Raw genomic sequence first — 19,293 nt, 5'->3', positions numbered from 1 at the left:
AAGGCTACGAGACATTCACCTTTTGAGCTGGTGTATGGATCTGAAGCCGTTCTTCCAGTGGAAATAAGCTCGGAGAGCTTATTACGTGTGAATCTGTCTCGACCGAGAACAAACAACTCATGAAAGAATCCCTCGATTTCTTAGACAAGGTCAGAGACTCGACCCGAGACGGGATGGTTGCATACAAGCAAAGAATCAGCAAGTTCTACAATTGAAGAGTCCACGCGAGACCTCTCAAAATAGGAGATCTTATTCTTCGGAATGCTGCAGCTATGCAAAAAAGCCGTATTCATGGAAAACTCTCAAGCCACTTGGGAGGGACCCTATGAAATTTATGATGAAGTTTAGCCATGGACATACTGACTTCGGCAATTGGATAAAACTGAGTTGAAGAATCACTGGAATTCTGATGTACTTAAGAAATATCATGTGTAACCACTTGGGGGCAGAACAATCTATGTAAGTGCATCTTCAGAATTAATGAAATGGCCTTTGAGCAACCATTTTTATCAAATTTTTTGAGTTTCCACTTTTTGTCTTCCTAAAATTTCTTAAAGATTCTGTCTCGACACTGTCTGAAGCATAGCCCAAATGTGGCATTGTGTTGCAGATTGCCGAGGAACTAGCTTAAAAGGTACAATGGCTTCACCCCCGAAGTATAGCCAATTTCTGGCTCTGTACTTCAGATGAGTCAGTTCCTGGGGCAAAGAAGTCGTGGACAAATCTGAAGTATTGCCTAAAAATTAGCATTGTACTTCAGAGGAGTCATATCCGAGGCATTGCCAAAGCAAAGGCCTTGTGTTTCAAATAGTCATTCCCTTAGAAAAATTTTAAAAATCGAGAGATACTGCTTTGGAGTCAAAGACTTCTGAGTAGCGAACTCATAGATTCTCAAAACAAAAGAAGAGAAAAGAAAGAACTGAAACTCTAAAAATTATATTCAAGTACTAGAATTCAGCTAGGATGAACCTTCGTCTGCCAAAGAAAAAGTTCAGTCAGGAACCATAGAAACCTAAAGTCTACAACTTCAGATTTCTAAGGGGGTAAGAGATACTCTGCTGTGAGTAAAACTCCCAAGCCGAAGTTTACACTTAGAAAAATTTTGCGAAAATTTCAAAAATTCAGAAAAAGGCAAAGACAAGCTAAGCAAGAAAAACAAGGCAATGAGAAAAGAAAGTTATTCATCCATAAAAGGAAAATATGCTCGGACATCGAGCTACACCAAGTTCATTCAAAAAGTTTAGAATTTTCAAACCAGACACAAGGAAATAATAAATCGACAGCCGCCCACATGCGGAAAAACACAGCTGCCGAACTACGTACAACTACTCAAAAGCAAATTAAACTAGAGTTTGTACATCAAGGCAAGCTGAAGCAAAAAAATATTCAAGGCAAAAAATAGATGCGGAAAATACAACAGTTAAGCGCAAGTAGATCCGCAAGACTTTGTAAACAGTTGCCTCGAATTCCTATGCTTCAGCAGCAGAAGGATCAGGCGGACAACACCTTGGACTTTGGGAAGCTCAGGTGATGAAGAGGCAGGTTGAGCATAAGTCCTTTCAGACTCCCTCTTTCTCTTCAGCCTTTTCCCTTAGTCGGGGTTCCTTCTCGGCCCAACGTGCCAGTTTCAGCAGGGTGAGCTGAATGCAGATGAGAATCCCTCTCATCCATGGACCATTCTTTAGCCACATCCCAATTGATGCAGGGGTTGAGGTGGAAAGTGAGGCGCCGAGATGCCTTGAAGCCATTATCAAAACCCTCGTCATATTGCACTTGGGTGTAGATTTGGAATTGCAGCAGCTTTTGAGCAGCCTCGAGATCAACTTGAACCTTATCAGCTGCACCACAGCTTGACTTGAGCCTGAGACAGTTCAACATCTTTGCCCTTTAACTGACCATCTAAGGCTTCCAGTTAAGCGTCTTTGGCAAGCTCAATGTATTTAGATTCTAACTCAGTATCCTAAGTCTCCATCTCATTCCCAAGCCGTTGAATCTCATCCCTGAGCTCTTACTTTCTCCGTTGGGTTGTTGCCTCGACCAAAGCAACCTTAGCCTTGAAATTCTCAACCATTTGGAATAGGGCAACTTTGATCTCCCTCTGGATCCTCTGCTCGATCCGAACCCAGAATCCTGGAACATCTTCATCCCCATACTCTTGAATCAGAGCTTGGTTTTCGTCAATGACGGGGAAGATGTCCTGCTCCATTTCTCGCCAAAAAGTCTTGAACTGAGACGCCATTTTTTCACACTCTGCCTTATGTTCAATAGTAGCTTTCTCAGCTTCTAGCTGCTTCTGCTCAGCTTCTTCAACTCTTTCTTCCTTGGCCCACTCAGATCGTCGTTCATCTCCACGGCCAATAAATGGTTCTGAAGGACCTGCAGAATAAGAGAAGTTCAAAAAAAAAAAACTTAAAAACTTATGTACAAAACTTGAGTAAAGAGGAATTTACCTGCATCAGCAGCCTTTGGTTTTGGACAAAAAGATCTGGTTCCCTTGCCGACGACTCACGCGCGCCAACAGCAGCTCCAGCAGTCCAGTACCTCGCCCTTTCCAACTCAGACATGTTAGAAGGGTTGCCAAAGTACCTTTTGGCCGAAGGACGCCACAATCGCTCAGGAACTAGGACCAAGGGGGTGGAACCAAACCCCATCTCAGAAGACTACAAAGTCTTACACGAGTTAACAGGGGAAGAGGGCACATTGTTGTTTGGTTGCTCTTCAACTTTCTTTATTCTCTTCCTTGACCTCTTTCAGGCCTTCTTCAGCAAAAACTTTCGGGATCTTCTCCAAGATCTCTAGGTCATCATCGCCCTCAAGAGGGGCGATCAAGTTTTCAGCCTCCCGCTGAATCTTTTCAATAAAATCTTCGGCCCTATGCCGAGGAGATGAAGTGACCTTCTTAAAAAGTTCCTCCTGAGTGCCAGCCAACTTCTCAGGAGGGGGAGTTTGTTGTGTGACTTCTTCCTCCCCGAATTTCTCAGGGGGAGGAGGAGTCTTCTATGGTCCAGCTCCTTCGGCAGGAACCTAAGGAGGGGAGGATTCTTCTCTTTTCCTCCTCAAGCCGAGGTCTCTTTGAAGGGACTGGGGCATCTTGAAACTCTTTTTCTCCTAATCAGCCCCTCCATTTCCTCTTCTTCCTCGTCTGATGAAGAAAAGTCTTCTTCTAACGGTCATTTCTTATTTCCTTCCTCTTCGTCCTGCAACAGAAGGAAATAAAGGGGGCAAGGAGCAATATGAACAACAAAAAAAATAAAAAAAATGACAACAGCAACATCTTCAGCAAAGGAAGAAAAAGTGGAAAAAATGATAAGGCAAAGTCTAGAGGACATACTGAAGTCTTCACGAGTGTCTTCAGCTTCACCGTCTTCTTCCTCAACCTCCTTCTCTTCTGCTTCAGATTCACGAGCTATAGTAGAAGTTTTAGTAGCAGCAAAAGCCTCAGCAACTGGTGTGTCTCATCAGGTGATTCGGCTATAGCTTGTTTTAGGGGTCCTAGAAGGAAGAACGGATCCCGCTTCTTTCAGCAAGCCTTCTACGCCGTGTATTTGACTATGGTGAGTCTAGTAGAACGCAAGGCAATAGGCTGCTCCGAAGATCCAAGGATTCTAGGGGCGTTGTTGGTCACGTGTCTGGCAACATTAATTCAAAGCTTGTCATAGTCAATCCCACAATTCCCTTCGATCAACACTGAAAAACCAAAGCCCAAGGGTTAGATAACAGAAAAAGACAAGGAATAAAATAAAAAAGAAAGGAAATAAAAGTCTTCGGCCCCAGCCGAACTCCTTACCCCCTTGTAACTTTCGGGCCGTTTCGGCTGAGGTCGACAACAGCAAGCATCTTCTCTTAGAAGATGTAGTGGTAGCAGGGAAGCCATGTCTCAGGCACTTGAGTAAAGATGCCCGATCTCCAAGGATTTGCCTTCTTGCCGAAGAGGGTCAGAAACCTCTTCTTAACTTCGCTGAGCACCTTGGGATCAGGGCCAATTTTCTTCATCTTTGAGTCTGACTTACTCAAGCACCGTGGCCCACCAAAAAAGTTCAGATGGCTTTCCTCATAGGGTGCCAGAACCCATAACCATTGGCCTCGCCATTCTTTATCCGAAGTTTCATTCGGCCAAGAGGTGAGATGTCCTCGGATGGTCTCAATTCACCACCAACCAGGACCATGCTCCGTGTTAGACTAAATGTTCGACATCAGCTTAAGGAGCCTCCGAAAAATGTAAACGCTCGGCTCTAGACATAAAAAGGAAAGTCCAAAGATAGGTCATCATTCTTCGGATACTCCCAGGGATCAGCTGGCATAAAGAAATGTTGTACGCATTCAACACCTGAATGACGAAGGGATGCGGAGGAAACCGAAGTCCACCCTGCAACTGCCGCGTGTACACCCCGATGTACCCAGGCGGAGAGCGATGAATTCTATCTTCGGCGGTGGGCATTCGGCACCAATATCCATCCATCTCAAGAATGCCATAAAAAATCTCGATTTGCTTGGAAAACCGATAAGCAGCATGTTTCTCTACCCACCAAGCGTATGGACGGTAGTCATCAGCCCGTTGTTGGCGCGGACATCCCTCCACTCACTTGCTCCGGTGGGCAAGTCCCGGCTGTCGAAAGCTCAGCTCAGCTCGAAGTGCTAGCCCCTTCCGAACCTCGAGACGGCGTTGACGACAGGGGTACTGCCGGAATTGGTTCCGGAGCCGCCCTTCTTGAAGAAGATTCCCCCCTCTTCATCTGGCGAGGATTACGACCAGTCAACGGCGGCATGGCCTCCAACGGCAGTCGTTGTTGAAGGACTGGTTGAAGAGCTTCTCTTTCCTTGTCAGGGTTCATTGGCCTCTTCCCTCGATCTCGAGCCATTTATGTCGCCGGAAATTCAGGAAAATTAGGAAAAAAGGGAAGTACTCGAAAAAGCAAGGGTATACTAGAAATCAAAGAAACCGAAGAAATTTCGGAGAAAATTACCTTTATCAAAAGCGGACTTCGCCGATCTACAAGTTTGGAGCAACAAAATTTTGTTTCGGGGTCCAAATCTCAGAGAATGGGCGGAAAACAAAAAATAGAAATCGGAAATCGGTTAATAGTGGGGTTTCGCGAAGAGTGAACTTGGTTGTGCAAAGAAATGAGGAGAGGTGGGATGAGTGGCTTAAATCTTTCCAAAAATGGAATTCTGGGAGTCCGCGCCACTAAAACCCCTACTAACTCCACTTTAATGCAACCGTTAAACAAACTTCTCCTAATTAACTACCCGTGAAACCTTCCAACTTCCCTAATTATTATCTAACCAGCCATAATTACACTAATAACTGCCAAATTCAAAAAAATAATTAAAACAATATTTTGCAAGTCAAAACCCAACCCGTCGTGCTTCTGAATGGGGTCTGGGGGGCAAGTTGTTTGAGTCCAATTTACTCCAATTGGGCCGGTCCAAAATGATTCAATTATCAAGCCCAAGGCAAAGCTTCAACTCTCCCAAGTCATGCCAAGTCAGTCAAAGGCCCGATCAACGAGGCAAGCCCATTTGACCGCAAGGACCATCTCTCCTATTTGAACAAAGGTATAAAAGCCATCATTTCCCTTTCTTTACATTCATGCATAAAAAGCCTTAAGCAATTAATACTCTTGCATAGCTTTTACTCTCTAAATACTGTACTGACTTTGGCGTCAGAGGGCCCTTCCTCGACACAACCCCCGAGGCTAGTTTACGTGTGTTTGTTGTGCAGGAAATCCTCGGCCCAGCCATCACTTGGACTGAGATCAGTCTTCAGCCCACAATAAGGACCTTATCCGAAGGTCCCATTGTTTTTACCCGAAACAATGAATTTTTTTTTCCTTACACGTGTTATACATATCCTCCACATGACGAGGTGTGCGTTCCATGCATGTAGCGCACCTGCCATGCCCTCTCTAGCATGTACTATGCACACAACTAGAGAAGTACGTTCAGGTGTAAATTGCACTCTTGATGTTAGAGTTAAACTGCAATACTAACATCTCATAAAAGTATCTTATTGGTGCATGAAGCTTTATTTTCCTTGTATTGTAAAAGAATAAATAATATGGCCTAAGTTTTTGGAACTTTCATTAAATAGTTAAATTTTATATTATAGCTATTCATAAGTTTTCACATTATCCATGCACCTTTACTATTCGGCTTTACTGGGTAACATAATGCTGCCTTAACTGAAACGTAGCTCAATGTTAAAACACAGCTAATTGACAGAATCACGTAGTAAACACTAAAAAACTAAGTTCAACAATCTATCTATCTATATATTATACTAAAAGACAAGCGCCTCAATGTGAGGATGACAAATGTCACGCTCTCATTGGCTTATCTTAAGTATTAAATATATCTATATAATTACTGTTTACATATTCAAGCATAGTTATTTTTGTTAAACTTCAAACAATAAAAGCAAGTTTCTATACATGCATAAGATTTTCATGATTTCCTAACATAAATATTGATTTAATTTTTGTTATAATAAATATATACTTTCCAATACTACAAATAATCCATAAAGTCTTTCCAATCTTTATTTATAGTCAAGTTAAAGAATAATAACTAATTTGAAGCAATATGATTAAAGTGGCATAATTAAGGAAACAAATATTTCATATTTTGAAAGGCTAATATTTTTTTTTTTTTGTATGAAAATTAAATAAAATCGATAAGAATTTAGTTTGACGTCAATTATGAAATCAATACAAACATTTATAAAAAATCATATGTACAATAAAATATTGTGCACTTATTATAAAAGTTACCCTGTAATGAATAAAAGTTATTTATGCTTTATTGATAAAAGTTACCCAAAATAGTCTACAAATTATCCTAAATTCAATTCAAGTAATCGGATGAATACAAAAGTTTTATCGTTTGTTGTGCTCCTTGACAAATACTGAATGCTGAGCCGAAATGTTGTCTTGGAAAAAAATACATAATCTTGAACATAAATTTAATTTTAATCGGCCTTTCATTTTCTATACAATGTCTTTTACAATCACCTTTTGTTTTTCTTGCATAAAAAAAAAAAAAAAAAAAAAAAAAAAAAAAAAAAAAAAAAACTGAACCAACAACCAATCAAAACAAGAAGAATAAAAGTTAAAGTTTAATTAGACATTTGACAGAATAGGGATAGATATAAAATTTATTATAACTATTACTCGTGTTTTAAATTGTAATATTCGTATTAACAATGCTATTACTTATGATTTTTTTTTTAGAAAAACTAACATTTTGATTTAAAAATCGTGCATTGCTCATGTACTATACTAGATATACAACCATCATGTGCAATAATTTATGTTGTTTTATACATAATAATACTTTTAACTATAATAGTATGTGTATATAATATAATATTTTTTATAATATAAAAAATATATGTATATAATATAATATTTTATAACACGTGTCCTCCATACAAAGTGTTTGGTTGTTGGTGTAGTGGTGATTGAGACTACACTTGGTAGGGAGGACCTGTGTTCGCTCCCCTGCAACAACAATCGGAACGGGAGTGGAACCTAATAGCCTAGAACAGATCCTCAAATCTGGATTAGCCCAAAGGGTGAACCGGATAGAACACCCAAAACTCAATGCATATATGACGGGAATTAACTTATCCTTTATCTATCTTATACAAAACTCCAAAGTCTAATTTTTTTTTTTCAAAATATAATTATAACATTTGTAAATTTTTGTTAATATGAAAGATATAAACCTATCAAAATGTAGGGATAAATCTTAGTATTATATACTCCGTATATTTTATTTATATAAAATTATCAGTATCCATACCTATATACGAAGTATTTGTGTTGTATACTATATTTAATCAGCTGTTGGTTATATATATGACTATTATATAATATATAGTTTTTGGAACAATGCTTAACTTAGGAAAATATATGTTCTGGTAGGTCAAATATAAGGTTATTATTATGTCTATAGATTTAATGAGTGCGACGGGTAAATAAAACATGTATATATTAGATTGATTGTAGCTACTGATGCGGATAGTATGATAAGAAAATTTTAGTTTTTTCTCAACGGGGGATATAAATAAATTAGTCCACTTCTTATATAGCTATGTGGAGCATTATTCAATTATTTTTCAATTAATAAAATAACATTATAAAAAATTAAAAGAAATTCAAATAACATAAAATACTATTCAAATCACGTTCCATTAATTTTTTTTTATTGACCATTAGTAACCAAGTCCTTTAATAGTAAATGAATTACCTTTGTTTTTATTTTTATTTTCCCTACGGGTTTAATAGTTTGATTTATAAACCGTGCATCGCACGGGCACTATGCTAGTCAGAACACTAAAACATCAATCTACTGTAAACTCCTGTATGACTCTGAGCTTGCTTGGGAAAAAGCTTCTTAATTCTATTTCTCAGTCCAAAGTGAGTGTATAAAATGGTCTAGCTGACCTTGCTCCTTCAGAGTTCAGTGTACACATCAGCTGCCTCGCCATTGGAACTTCAGCTGACCAAAAAGCATCATTCTGCTCATAAAAGATCATGTAAAAATATACAGCTACAGGCCTACAGTAGTAAAATAACTTTCGTTCTGAACTGGGACTCTTTCATTCACCTGCTACTGCAGTTCATTCCTTTTCCTTTTAGATTTTAGCTTGTATCATCATCCTTCAACAGGAAAAAAAGAATATATGAACAAAGACAACATTTTGAAAGAGAATTGTAGAATTGTCTTAAATAAAATACAAAAGACTTGATCACAGACAAAATATAAATGAAGATTTTTACATCATGTTCACCAGACCATAATTAACAAAGGTTAGACGGTTTTTTAATGCATATAAGATTAAGATTGTGAGAATTCTAATTGGTCATCAACAATCCCGCTGAAGAAGCAATAAAGAAAATGATTAGGCCTGGGATATTTTAATTAAAATTACCTCAGGAGTTCTTAGTCTTGGAAATGGATATTCACAGAATATATGACACACAGATAACAAAGATTAGCTGTCTGATGAACATTACTAGAGTAGCATTGTCGAAATTAAACTCTTAGATTTTCCAGATCAGATTATTGGTGCATCTGGTTGTCTGCATAAAGTATCAATTGGCCATGTTGTGGAATGACAACTTGCAATGACCAAGAAACAAAGGATAGATTCCCTATTAAATAATGAAGGGAAGTTAGAGACTCAGATTTAGCTTCATACAATAAGGGACATAGTCAAATTTATCAGCTTGTCTCAAATTGAAAAGACGAGGAATAACTAACCCAAGAACAATTAAACACCATACGATACATTAAAAAAAATTGCCTCTGAGGATCTATGTGTGAAGTGCATCACCGGCCTATGTCCTGCAAAAGAATAGTTCAACCTTTCTTATCTAGTTTTCCAGTGAATGGAGGAACAATTATTGTACCTTTGTTGTCTCTCATGTGAAAAATGATGCTAATATTTTCATGACCACAGTTCACTCTTTATCAGAGAATATATCTGTTCTAGTTAAATCCTTTTGTTGCATACTTTGTTACAATCTACATACTAGACTAGGCAACTATGAGAAAAACTTTCCTGTTTAGAATGGAATTTCAACATTTCTTACCAAGAATAAGCACATGAAAAATTTAAACAAATTTCCAGTTTAAGAATGGTGTTTCAATAATTCATAGTAATCTGAAACACTTTCTAAAATAGATTCAGAAAAGAATTCAGCCATCATGAAACTTGACAACACTTGTTCATCACACAAGGGGTCATGTCATGCAAAATCAAGGGGAAGAAGAATTTTTCTTATCCTTAAGGAGGTCTAAAGCCGAAAACTTCAACCTTATCTGCTGCTGAATTATTATCCTTTTCAGATGAAGGCTTTTTCCACCTTTATAAATTGGTGCTAGAATGCCAAAGGTTGATCCGATCACATGAACATAACCTCAGAGCACAAAACTTCCAACATGTTCCAACAACTTTGATGCTAGAAATTCTAACAAAAAACTAAGGCAGCAGTGAAATTCAGTAAGATGGAGAGAGTAAACGAGTTAGCAAAAACTAAGGCAGCAATGATATTCAGCAAGAGCACAGACTGCATGAGCCACAGCATTGAGACACTGCTCCATGAACTTGGTGCAAGCCCAGGAGTTCATGAACTGGATCAAGATCCCAAAGGACGGGAAATGGAATGGGCCTTACAAAAATTGGGCTGTAATCCAACTGTGCCTGCAGTCTTTATTGGTGGAAAGTATGTGGGCTCAGCAGGAGATGTTCTTGCTGCTCACCTTAATGGTTCTCTCAAAGATAGGCTCATGCAAGCAAAAGCTATCTGGCTTTAACACCACTATTATTCAAGAATAAAGGCATATATTATATGCTTGTATCCAAAGGATTTCTATACATAAGCTTTATGTATCAATAGCTATAGTGAAATGTACAGAACAAACTCTAATACAGCTTGCAGTTACTTTGTAGGGGTAGAAAATGTCATGCAGCTTACCAAATAGCCTGCAAATAATCAAGTATTTAGATGCAAAACCAGTCCTTATAAGTTAAAAGTACATGTATATATTTGCAAAAATGACTTAAAAATCTTACTAGATCAAATTTTAGGAAATAAAGTTTTATAGGCAGTTTTCTTGCATTAAGTTAATCTTTTGATTGGCAATTTAGCATGAATTCATACATGAAAATCAAATTTCAGGAAATCAAGTTTTATAGGCAGTTTTTCTTGCATTAAGACATTAAGTTGATCTTTTGATTGGCATGAATTCATACATAAAATCAAATTTCAGGAAATCAAGTTTTGCAGGCAATTTTTCTTGCGTTAAGTTAATCTTTTGATTGGCATGAATTCATACATGAAAAATATCATTTACGAATACTCTTTCACTAACAACAGTCCAACACAATCGATCAGTCGACTTAGAATCTCTGTCAAACACACACTTTTGACTTCACTGCTTCTTTTGGTAGTCAACATTCTTCCAAAGGAAGAAGACAGCTAAATTTTAATGGCCCTGGGTGCTTGGAAAAGCAAAGAGCATAGGTTCTTTTTATCATATCAGTAAGCATCTTGCATCTACAGATACAAAAACTCTGTTGAATTTGTGTGCGTTCACAACTGTTATAACTGTTATTCTGAAACATCCAGAAACATTAAGCTTATATTTTATCATTTATAATAGCTTCTCAATTCTTTATGTTTTTTTATTGCTTTCTGACTAATAATGTGGAAACATGATTTGAAAGAAGATGTTGTCAGACTGATACTTGTTTCCTAATTAAGCACAATTTAGGCATCTAAGGGAGGGGAGAGGGATTCATACCAAAGATAAGACACGGTTTTCTTAGAAAAGACAAGTAATTATAGAGTAAGCATGATTAAAAGATGATGCTAGCCTCCAATTTAGGCATCTAATGGAGGGGAGGGGGATTCATACCAAAGATAAGACGCGGTTTTTTTTAGTAAAGACAAGAAATTATAGAGTAAGCATGATTAGAAGTTGATGCTAGCTTCCAACTATCAATCTATCCCTCCATTCTTGCCTAAGGGGCAAAAGATGAATAATACTTTTATATGAAGAGAAACCCATGTGAGATTTGAGTATGGAAGAAATAGGTGGATTCTTTATTTTATATTTTGTTTTTGGTGCATGAATAAAGGCTAAAGTTTGCATGATTATGAACGTTCGTTACTTTCCCAATTGGTAAGCCTTGCATACATTATGTTTTACAAAAATCAACAAAGAGGTGTAAAGAATGGCTCCAATAGCAATGTGAAGAATCTTACAGGTCCATCATGTATTTAAGAATCAGGTCAAGTTGATGAGAACAACGCCGAATCATGGCCCATCAAAAGCTAATCCTGATAAATCTTCTCCATTGAGATATTGAACGAAGTAGATTTCAGAGAATCTGGTGAAAGACAAACCACCTTAGTTAGTAAGTAGTATTTGCATCTTTATTAGTTTCTCTGTTATTGTACTGTAACTTACATAGTAACAGTCACCATCATATTGCTACGAAACACAGGCTGTCATTCGAAAAGCAAATTAAAAAAACTATATAGTTTATTATCGTGGCCAACCATAGATTAGTACTAAGTTTATCACTTGATTAAAATGACAGGACAAATTAGTCTAATATATCAGCCAACCAAGTTGATTATTCAAAGAGAAGTACACACACAATAGTTCCAATCTCCTTGAAAGTAGCTTTAAAAACTTTTAGCATCTAACGAAAAAGCACAATATCTTTTCAATGTTCTGGGACAGATGAGAAGTCCTATACTCAAGCTACCCTTATAAATACTTCAGCAAGGTAATGCAAAGTTCCGCCAACCAAACCTTCAAGACAATTATCACTCCTCTCTTCTATTTTCTTTCGTTTCCTACAGAATATCATACTGCTCGAAAACTCAGTTAACAGGATCAGTTTCTTAGGCCTGTTGGCATAACGAGTTTAAGTTGTGCCACAGGACCTCTGAGGCTCTGACATTTACTAAAACACAAACAAAGATGGACAAGGTACTAAAGGTAGCCTCGGAAAATGGTGTGGTGATCTTTAGCAAGAGTTCCTGTTGCCTATGCTACAGTGTTAACATTTTGTTCCAAGAACTCGGAGTTACCCCTTTCATCTATGAGATTGATAAGGACCCCGATGGCAAGGAAATGGAGAAGGCGATCATGAAGCTAGGATGCAACACACCAGTGCCAGCAGTGTTCATTGGTGGGCAGCTGAAAGGCTCCACCAACGAGATCATGTCACTTCACCTAAGGGGAGCTCTCATCCCACTGCTCAGGCAATACCATGGTTTTAATAATTGATCGTCATATTGTAATTTCCCTTGCTAGCTGCAGTGTCAAAAGAAATGTTTAGGTGAATAAAGTTTAATTTGATCAACATTATAGTTGTCTAAGTAGATGGTCTATGTTGTTTTACATTTAGCTAATATTCAGATGGTTTAAGAGCAGCTAAAGCATGTAATATTTCTTTGCAATGAAAGTCATCTTTATTATATATGTAAACTTTTATTCCAATGTTCAGTCTGTATTTCAAATCAAATTTGACATACTACGAATTCAAAATATAGTTTTGGATCAATTTTTTATACATTAACAATGAGATAGGGTTGATAATAAGTCATATTACATAGAGGTGGTAGTAGAAAAATACTAACCAACATGATATTTTTCTGACATGAAAATTTATAACATCAAACATTTCAAAATCTGAGCTTACAAGAACTATAGAATACCCTCATTTAGAATAGCTCTTTCTCGAGAGTTAGACTACTAACCATATGATGGTGATTGAGCCGATGATTTACCAGTGTTCCAAAATAGAGCTAACAGTCACTTGTTCTCCAGAAGCATGATAATTTTCTATGTTAATGTGGTGTTAAACGTGATCAATGAGAAACATTTCTGATTCTCATTAAGAATTTTTTAAGCATACTAATGCTTTGTAACATTATTTACTAATAGCACATGGTCTCAGACTCTCAGATTCCAAAAAGGTCTGGTCATTTCTAGAATCTCTGCTCAATCACTACTTGATGTTAACAGCAGAGAAGATGTCCAAAAATCGATATCTTCCCTAGAACGAAAGCAATAAAGTCGAGAGAAAAAGATTTCAGAAACAAAAAGAGAACATATTGTTAAAACTTTTGATATGTGCTCTTACCACATTGAAGCACAAATTTAAAAAAAAAGCCAAGAAGGAAATGCCCTTCTTTTTCCAACTTCGTGGTGCTCCTACTTGCATCTTTTTATCTTAGAATCTTTGATGAAAAAGGACAATGGCAATATATTCCACAATTTTCGCTTTTTACAGAATATATATATGTTTAATTGACGTATAATAATTAGAAACCATTAGTCCTGAACTTTCTACTGCTGCCGCTTTGGGAAGGCTGGACCAATGACTATATTCTAAGCTAGTTTGATTGAAATCAATTCAGTAAAAAAATCAAACTGTGTACATATCTTTATAACTAGTGCCATGCATTGAAACCTCGATTTAGTGTTGCATACTTGCATCATGATAAACTTTTGGTCCAAGGTAAGTTTTAATGTTGCTATAATCTGTAACTTATACCAGCTCCTCTAAGACAGATGGTTGATCGTAGGGTTAAGCTAAACTTTATCACCAAAAGTAATACTAGAGCCCTTTTTAAGTGTCGTTACAACCATATAGGATACGATGAACCAACATTATAGACCACCATAAGTCTAAAGTACTACAACACACATATCAATGTGTCATAGGATATATCTTACCATTGATTCCCGAAATCAACTAGGAGTTCCTCACAACTCCACCAACACTTTAGTCTCGTATCAAAAGTTGGTTGTGGTAACTTACTGGTGCAGCACATAGAGAATCCCAATACTTATATTCCATAACAACAACCAAATTCACGTTAGGTTAGAATATAAAATCAGCTGATCTTTAATTTATCAACCACGTTATTATCACCAATGATCACTTGGAATCTAAGTGAAAACTATTAATAACAGACCATTTCCTCATCCTTATGTGATCACTGTGAAAGGTTCTGATTCTGACTGCACTAGTATGAGAGTATAAATAAGCTCATAATTATCGCTTAAACTGATACTTTTTCACTGACCTGCACACCTGCCTCCTCAGCTAACACAAAACAGAAATAGCTATTCTGAAGACTGACTGAACATCAAAAGTGAAGTATATAATGACCCAAAAGTCTTTCTTAGTAATATTAAGTCACATATCACTATACTTAATAGTAATGCTAGAGGATATGTTCTTTCAGAAAGCTGCAGGAATTGAATTCAATATAATTTAACTGCTTTTTCCTCACAAATCTCTAACTTACATTAACTAATTTTGCATCATTAATTGCTTGATGATACTCCGGTTACTCCCTATATATTCATTGTCATACGCATATGCTAATGTTGTGAAAGAGTATAAAACTAATTATGGGGGCTTTAACTATCATTTTAAACTTTTGGTTTAGTTGGCCTTCTGACATGTGGTGTCAAAGCCTGAAAAGAAGGTTACAAATTCAAATGTCATCCACTCATCCTTTTCAAAGTAGAAAATTATGCAATGTATATGAAGTTCATGCTACATCCACTATTCAAGTCCAAAAGGCGGCTCTCATGTGAAGGGTCATGATAGAATATATCCAAGATGTAGCTTTTTCAACTATCAGGTTTAGTTGGAGTTTTGACATGGTAATGCAGTTAAGTCACCTATGCTTCTTTCCCTCCAGAAATTTCTATTACATCCATTGACAGAAATCATAAAATATTTTGAGGTTGACAAACATTGACTTTTCATTCAAATTTGCTACAATCACATATAATCATATCTTTAAGTTCTTTAACTGTCATTTGTTGACATTCAACCTACCAAAAGGGAAGCAATCTGAACTGCTTAGCTAGCTTTCCTTCCCTAACACCCACGTTTTAGATGCAAAAAACAGATCAAAAAGGCACAATAAAGTATTTTATCTAGCTAGAAAGGCACAATTATTAATATTATTATGTCTTCCTTTTTCTTCTTATGGGTGGAAACTTGTAACAGAATACTCATATCATGTAACTTCATTGAGACCACCTTTCCTAGGATTCCTATCTATATTTTTTTGTGAAAAATCCTATCGAAAAGGCTTTATTCTAAACCACAGATTGGTAGTGAGCAAATATTCTGAATAGACCAAAACAGAATGACAGGGATGAAGTAGTTTAAAACTCCATAAAAGGAAACTAAAGCTAGTTATTAGATAATCCCATCTTAGAGAAGAAGTCTTTTGGGTTTGGCACTGTTATTTGCTGCACTTCTAAATTTAAGTCACAATAATAAATCGTGAAGTACTATTACTTATGTGAATTCTAAAGTTCAAAACTAATCTAGCAAATTGACTCTCAGTCTCTTACACGTGTAGATTAGTAATACTAATGAGACTATTCATCTTAGATGATGTCTGTAAGTCTTACAATTTAAGTTGATGTATGCGAGTCTGCTGACTGTTTCCATTTCGTACCTAAAGTTTGGTGCAGCAGGCTTTGCGCGATGACCTATTTTTGGTCACTGTCCTCACTGAGGCTTCAACTTAGGCTGCACATCTTTTGGCCTACAACAAAATGTAAAAAGTATCATCTAAACAAAGCATTCAACTAAACTAAAAGTCTAAGACAGTAAATTTCATTGTACTGGTGCTGCATGATGAGTCAAACAAAGATCATGGAAGTGAAAGAGCAAGACCCTAACTAAACCTCCATGCTGTGAGTTCAGAGACAGAAAGTACTCAGATCCTGACCTTAGAAATGAAAGCGAAAATGGTATTTAAGTTGGTAAAAGAGATGCAAATTAAAGTAAACTGGAAGAGATCCCCGTTTGGCAAACTGTGATGAGGTTAGAATCAACTAATCAAGAATACCCTTGGTCCTGTGCCGACCAAGTCAAGTCTCTATCGCGAATGATCACTTGGAATATATGTATGGATACTAACTATAGCAAGCTATGTATCAGCCCAATTTATGTGATCGGTGTAAGAGATTCTGATTCCTATTTCACCCGTTCATGTTAATTCATAATCAACATTCAAAGTGGTGTATCTTACACGGAGCCGCCTTACTAACTTCCCTAGAACCAAATAATATATTTGTAGCAAAATAATCAACACCAACAGTATTATTCAAAAAGGTGCCACTGAAATGGACCTAGCTAGTTGCCTTAGGTTCTAACCAATGTTACTTGGACTCGGATGCAAAATTATCAGGTTCTTGTGCATGTTATTATACAAGAAAAAAGAATATAGTAAATTCTGTACAGGTCTGATCATGAAAAGAAAAACCAAGATAAAGTTACCTCATTCAAACAGAAGCCCGGGATAAACATCGAGCTTAATTATGCATGCATAGCTTGTACACCATATTTGTGTAAGACTATATAGGAGCCATAGTCTCCACCAACTCTATGACCTGCATAAGTCTAAACACTCATCAAAATCATCTCTAAGAACCCCAACAGAGACAATCTCACCATGGTTAAGGGTAGAAAGCTAAAAGCCTAGCAGCTGTGTGACAGTGATAATTGTAATTGCAAACAATAACTATCAAGAAAAAGACAAGAATATGAGTAATTACCTAAGAAAAGCCAATGCAAAATGCTTAAAATTATCATTACATAAATATGCATTGCCAATTTGCCATCACCAACTTGCCCAGTCACCAAAGCAATGCACACAACATAGTTGAAGACAGTGAATTCTAAATTCTAATACAAGAATTATTTTGACAGTACAATAAACTATGTAATGATTCAATGTGTACCAAATGACGATAAAGTCATATTGTATGACAAATGAGGTTCTATAAAAGCAAAAGAGCCCTTGTAAAAGAAAATCATTACCAGTTATTTATGTCCACAAACTCAGAAGTAAATTCAAAATGTACTACACAAGCATGCCTATTGAAACCTACTTGTAATATTTTTTTTCCAGCATCATTTCTATTGAAGGTTACTTACAACTGTAGATGTAAAAGATGGTCAAGTGGTCAATCTATGAAACAAATGAAAAGTATGTAATTTGCAAAATCAATAAAATCATGATTTATAAAAAGTGATTGCAAAATTTTACTGGGAGAATTCAGGGACAGGCTTTCAAAGGTAATTAGGGTATTAAGTATGAGTTTATGGGATTAACTTGCCCATAAGACTTGTGTTATGGGGATGAATTGCCGCTTTGGTTGTTTAATTGTCAATGAGAATTTAAAACGGATTAGTGAACAATTAGATAAGGAAAGTTATTATGAAAAGACTTCTCTAAGATTCATACCATGGGACTATTTGCTGCTGAACTCTGTTTCTACAATTCCTGTGACAAGAAATAATGCAAGATATAGATATTTAACAGTCGAATTCCAATGTGGGATAACTAAACAATACTTTCATTTTTTGTAATTGAAAGTTTCTCTATATCATCAAACCAACAATTAATTGTTAATTACAGTAATTTTGTGCTCCATGGCCAATAGTGATGGCCAGTCCCCTACGGGATGAAGAGAGTATCAAAGTACGGTGCATGTGCAGTGAGATCAGAATTTCAGTGCACTTCTCTCTTTTTTCTTAAAGTCCATTTCATAAAACTTTTGTAGAATATAGTAGACCACATTCTCGTTTGAAGTCTATCAAGCTTTACTGATGTAATTCTCTCCCTTGATGTTTTTTGGCTAGTGTTTGAGCATGTTAATCACTTTACTGTTTTTCTGTTTGCAGTATAGTTCCATTTTCTCATGTACAGTTACAGTACAAGATGTTTTATCCACATCAGCATGAGGCTGCTCTCAACAATGGTTTGGTTTCATTGTACAGTCATTATCGTAGGATTACTGATACATCAGCATCATATCCAAGTACTGGAAGTTCTAGTTCAGCCAAGACTTGAAGTCTAGCTGGTTTTACCAACATGAAGCTTAAGTGAATCTCTGAACTTTAATTAGGAAACTTGGAAGTTTTGAATGATGCAGACGTGTTTTGATTATTCCATGAACATTACATTCGTTAGCGAATAGAATGATGCAGACAGACCACACTCACTACTCTAGCACGCAGCCTATTGGTGAGCAAAACTACACATGATATATTCAGTTTAGGACAGTTTCGTACAGAATAACTGAAAGAGCAGTGTATTAAAAATAAACTATCACAACTGTTATAACTGGACATATCTTTATCCTATAGGATAATGGGAGTAATCTAATGAGAGGGGGAAAAAATAAAAAAGAGTTGCTCTAAGACTGGAAATTTTGGGGAGTTGGGGTGGAGGAATGACTCATATCCTTACTTCCAGCTATATTTCTTTCAATAGCTGTTGAGGGATTGAAATATTTAGACTCTATTAAGGGTAATTCAGAGGGACGGAAGGAAGGAATGAGTGGTGCTCAACGGAGGACGAAGCAAAGGAGGGGAATGACTAAGTTTCAATTAAAAGTTCCTTGTCGACGAGATTGTTGAGATGATGAAACTAAATTCTCAAGTGTGATTTTTTTTTTTTTTTTTTTTTTTGGGACAAGCTGTTTATAAGCTCAGATAAATGTTTTGTTGAAACAGTATACAATATTTGACTTTAGAAAATACAAAAGATTTTTCATGCAACTTTTGTCAGTAGTAATGTTAGTTCAGTACAACAGTATTTAACAGCCTCTCAAATAATCAACACTCCCATACTACTTATTATTGCATGTTATAAACAATACTTTATTGCAGAATATATAAATACATATATCAATCATACATCACCAAAGTTGATA

At 36.6% G+C, this 19,293-nt stretch overlaps 1 pseudogene; it reads left to right on the top strand.

Annotated features, from left to right (window-relative positions):
- Positions 1-10,014: 10,014 nt before the first annotated feature.
- LOC145632953 (glutaredoxin-C11 pseudogene) lies at positions 10,015-10,323 on the top strand (annotated as a pseudogene).
- The last annotated feature ends 8,970 nt before the right edge of the window (positions 10,324-19,293 follow it).

This window comes from Chenopodium album, chromosome 5 (genome assembly GCF_948465745.1).
Source record: "Chenopodium album chromosome 5, dcCheAlbu1.1, whole genome shotgun sequence".
Lineage (NCBI taxonomy): Eukaryota > Viridiplantae > Streptophyta > Magnoliopsida > Caryophyllales > Amaranthaceae > Chenopodium > Chenopodium album.
This window is presented reverse-complemented; position numbering and strand designations above follow the sequence as displayed.